Genomic DNA, 4,366 nt, shown 5'->3' with positions numbered 1-4,366 from the left:
GATAGTTTGGAAATATGTTACTGGTTGCAGGGCGACTTGGATAGATTGCAGAATTGGGTTGAGAGCTGGCAAATGGACTTCAATGCAGCTAAATCTGAGGTGATGCACTTTGGGAAGAATAACAGGAAGGCAGGGTATTGGGTCAATGGAAAGATTGTTGGTAGTGTGGATGTGAAGAGGGATCTTGCAGTCCATGTGCATAGATCCTTGAAAGTTGCCACCCAGATTGAAGGTGCTGTTAAGAAGGCATACAGTGTGTTAGATTTCATTTGTAGAGGGATTGAGTTCCGGAGCCACAATATCATGCTGCAAATATACAAAACGCTCGTGCGGATGTATGTCGGGAAGAATGTGAAAGCATTGGAAAAAAGTGCAGAGGAGATTTAGATTAGATTGCCGACAGTGTGGAAACAGACCTTTCGGTCCAACAAGTCCACATCGACCCTCCCAACATAAACCCACGCAGACACATTCTCCTATATTTTCCCCAGCTAATACACCTGGCAATACGGGCAAATGAGCATTGCCAATTCATCTGAACTGCATATTTTGGGACTGTGGGAGGAAACCGGAGCAAACCCACGCAGACACAGGGAGAAGGTGCAAACGCCACACAGACAGTTGCCCGAGTCTGGAATTGTAACCGGGTCCCTGGCGCTATGAGGCATCAGTGCTAACCAGTGAGCCAGCATGATGCCTGGTCTGGAGGGAAGGCCTAATGAGTAAAGGCTGAGAAACTTGGGTCTGTTCTCATCGGAAAGAAAAAGGCTCAGACGGGATTTGATAGAGACATACAAGATGATCAGAGGATTAGATGGGTAGACATGAAAGTCATTTTCCTAGGATGATGACGTCAGCTTGTACGAAAGTACTTAACTACAAATTGTGATGAGTTAGATTTGAGACAGATGTCAGAGGCAGGTTCTTTACTGAGACAGTGGTAAGGGCGCGGGATTCTCTGCCTGCCAGTGAAGTTAACTCAGCCAGATTATGGAGATTTAAACAATCCTTGGAGAAGCACATGGGTGATGATAGTATTTTGCAAGGGAATGAGCTGAGATTAGTTCAAAGTTCAGCGCAACATTGAGGGCCGAAGGGCCTGTTCAGCGCTGTATTCTTCTATGTTCTATGTACTATGTCCTTCCCCACAGTAAGCGTCCATACAAAGAACAGGTTTCATGTCTCCCCCATCTCGAGTAGCACCAAACAGAGACGGGCTTATTGATTTTTGTGGTGTCCCAGTACTCTTCGCAGACTCCTCTTTGCCCTTAATGTATTTATAAAACCAGTTATTACGGTCTTCAACATAGCAGCATGCTGCAATTGAGCTAAGTAGAACTCAAAACTACAATAGACCGATTCAAATTCAGACGTGTTATCCATTACACCACAGAGCCGATCCACCGTCGACTTCCTCTCATCTTTTCCATATGTACTGGAGACATTTATATCGGGGGGATACAAGATTACCAAGGTGAAGAACCAGTAAAGATAACTAACGTCACTTCTTTAATTAAATACGTCACACTTTGTGAAGCAGTGCCTTTCACTGTCAAATTGTACACATTCGTCTTCACGTGCCTCCTTCAGTGTTGCCCGCATGTCTGCTGGACGTTTCCATTGCTATATTCACCGTCACTACGCGATTACATGATCCACTCCAGTGAAATGTACTTTCATAATCTGAGTCATGGCCTCTTCCTTTCAAGACCCTGAACAAGTTCAACGAGAAAACTCTGGTCATTTCTAGCCCGGGATCTGGAATTAGACGAGTGTCACGACACCCTTATTGGTGCTGCCAGCTCACCGGAGACCAACGCGTCAAAATGAGGCCCTGTGACCACCAGCCTGTTCTGTGCCTTCCTGCAGTACATCTGCTGAACAACATCAGATTATCACAGCTCCGCTTTCTTCACATTGAAATCCAGTGCGATAATATGAACTTTTCGAAACTTGGAGTGAGCAACTTTGCAGCTGAAGTTTGTTATGGAGTCAACGACAGACACAAGAGTGTCTACAAGTCAGGTTGTAAGTTTTACAGTCAGCATCACAGGAGGTCACTGTTCAGGAGTCCGAGTTTGCATCGCACAGACCTGGATATAATTCCCACTCCCGTAATGAAGATTTATTTCTCTTTTTGTGAATTATTAGAATGAAAACAAATTCTTGCTTGCATGCAGAACACACACCCAGATCCTGCCAGAATCGGTCAGTAATTGTTTCCATCCGTATATAACGACAAATACACGGGATACACGGGAAACGACCACCGCAAATCCCCCTCCAATCATATCACCTTTCTGAGTTGGATGTATCTCGCTGATTCTTCAGTGTCGCTGAGTGTAAATCCTGGAAATTCCCCTCGAGCGGTATCATGTCTGTGCTGAGGAGTTGAAAGCTTGAGGAAAATAATTCATCCCCTCCATCACTGTGGTAATTCTGGATATGCATTGAATCCTTTCCCATTGACTATACTCCAGGAATCCGTTTCGAAAATTTAAAGGTTCCTATCAGAAATCTGCAATCGTCTGGAATAATTTGAGACGTGGACGAAGACAGTGAAATAAAGTGATAGACAATGATGCCTGGGAGGCATAATGCAGGAAGTGAGCGCGGAACAGATGGTGAAAAACTCAATGTCGGTGCCATTGAGTCAGCATTTACTGCCCGATGTTTATACTTACTTACACATTACACCTAGTCAATTCACCACAATGACCTTGTTCCTCTTGATGTGATGTCCCCTCTGTGTGTATTAACGTGGTTCATGGGCCCCGATAGAATGAGCACAGCCTCTTTCTCCTGTTACTTTAACCAGGTGAAAATACCAGTTTTAAATGAATGCAAGAAGAGATTATGTTTTTCTGTGCCTATTCAGTAGAGAATTTTCAGCTGTAAACTGTTTGTATTTGAAAATTCGAGGATTGATTGCAATTCTCTGAGAGCAACATTGATCCGTAAACACATGTCCAAGTACTGTGAGGAAGTGGTTAAGCAACTCCACATATGGATGAGTAAGGACCCTTTTACTGTGGCGCCGTGGCTTAGTTGGTTAAAGTGCTTGTCTAGTAAACAAGCGATTCTGGGTTCAACTCCCAGCGGTGCCTACTTGTTGCGTTCATATTTGGGCTTGGTGTTTCAAGTCTTTGCGAAAGTTGCTCAGCGTCTTGGACTTTCACTCTGTTAAGATTTGGTGATCCAGGTTAAGTTCCAACAGTGGATGCCATTTTTTTATATATATTCTGAACTATTACTTATGTCTGTGGTTTATTTCCATTATTCCACAATCACTTCTGCTTCTCCTCCTCTTTTATTCCCCCTCCTTCATTTCCAGTTAGGTCAGAATAACGAGATGAGGCAGGAGACACTGCAGATTTGCCGGGGAATTTTGTGGTAATGGCAGAGATACCACCAGGTGATCACTCCCATTCTCTGATGTCACCGTTCATACATTTAAACCAAAAATATATACATCGTTGTGCTTCTTTATTTGTAGTGTAATTGTTTTTTTTTCCTGGTGGATTAGGAATTCTATTTTGAATTCGAAACAGTCATAATTGTTTGAGGAAGAAGTGTCGCCTTGCCTGGTTTGAAGTGACAGACACATTTTCCGGAGAATGTGAGCCCAGTTCAAAGCACTCCAGTCAGTGGGCAAAAAGCCTCTCAGCAGCTGAATACTCAAATTGTCTCGAAATGTCAGACTTTTCATAGAGCCGAAATAGGTAAAGAGCTGTATGGACAGGCAGAGTGTCGGAGAATGTGTAACAGGAAGAGGGTGAAATGAATGCGCAGAGACAAAGAGAGACGTATGGAGACACATGCTGAGATAGACACTGAAATGACCAATTCTCCATTCGAAATTGCTGCAAACTGAGAGAAAGGAAACGAAAGAAGGCAATCATTTAAGCACAGCCTTTCACCAGCCGAGAGCAACGGGAACAGCATTATAGTCAATAAAGTCCTTTTGAATTTGTAAAGGTGACGGTTGTCTGTCATTGAGATATTTTGATAAAAATCCTGATTCAATAGATAAAACTGATATTTTTCCCAGCATTATAATGTAGAAATGTATAAGTAACGGGTTTCTGTCGATCTAAAACTTTAACTCAGTTTTTCTCCACAGATTCTGTCAGTTTCTTCAACAATTCATGTCTTTGGTTCAGATTTCCATTATCAAAGAAAAATTAAAATCAATATTCTGTTGATCGCTTCATTTTTAAAACCCGTCAGAAAATAAAACTGGTTACACACTCAGACACAAATATACACTACACCGACTATGCACATGCCAACCCACTTTCAAATTTAGGCCGTGGAAGACCCAAGACCGAACGTCTCCGTATCGTATTCGAGTCTAAACAATGCA

General features: G+C 42.8%; 1 non-coding gene across 1 annotated transcript; it reads left to right on the top strand.

Annotated features, from left to right (window-relative positions):
• Window positions 1-3,033: 3,033 nt before the first annotated feature.
• trnat-agu (transfer RNA threonine (anticodon AGU)) lies at window positions 3,034-3,107 on the top strand. Its single transcript has one exon. It is a non-coding gene; the product is annotated as a tRNA-Thr (tRNA).
• Window positions 3,108-4,366: the final 1,259 nt, after the last annotated feature.

The sequence above is a fragment of the Chiloscyllium plagiosum genome, unplaced genomic scaffold, assembly GCF_037043375.1.
Source record: "Chiloscyllium plagiosum isolate Xiang-an unplaced genomic scaffold, Cpla_swu_hap1 HiC_scaffold_50, whole genome shotgun sequence".
Lineage (NCBI taxonomy): Eukaryota > Metazoa > Chordata > Chondrichthyes > Orectolobiformes > Hemiscylliidae > Chiloscyllium > Chiloscyllium plagiosum.
The sequence above is the reverse complement of the archived record's forward strand: the minus strand, read 5'-3'. Positions and strand labels throughout refer to the sequence as shown.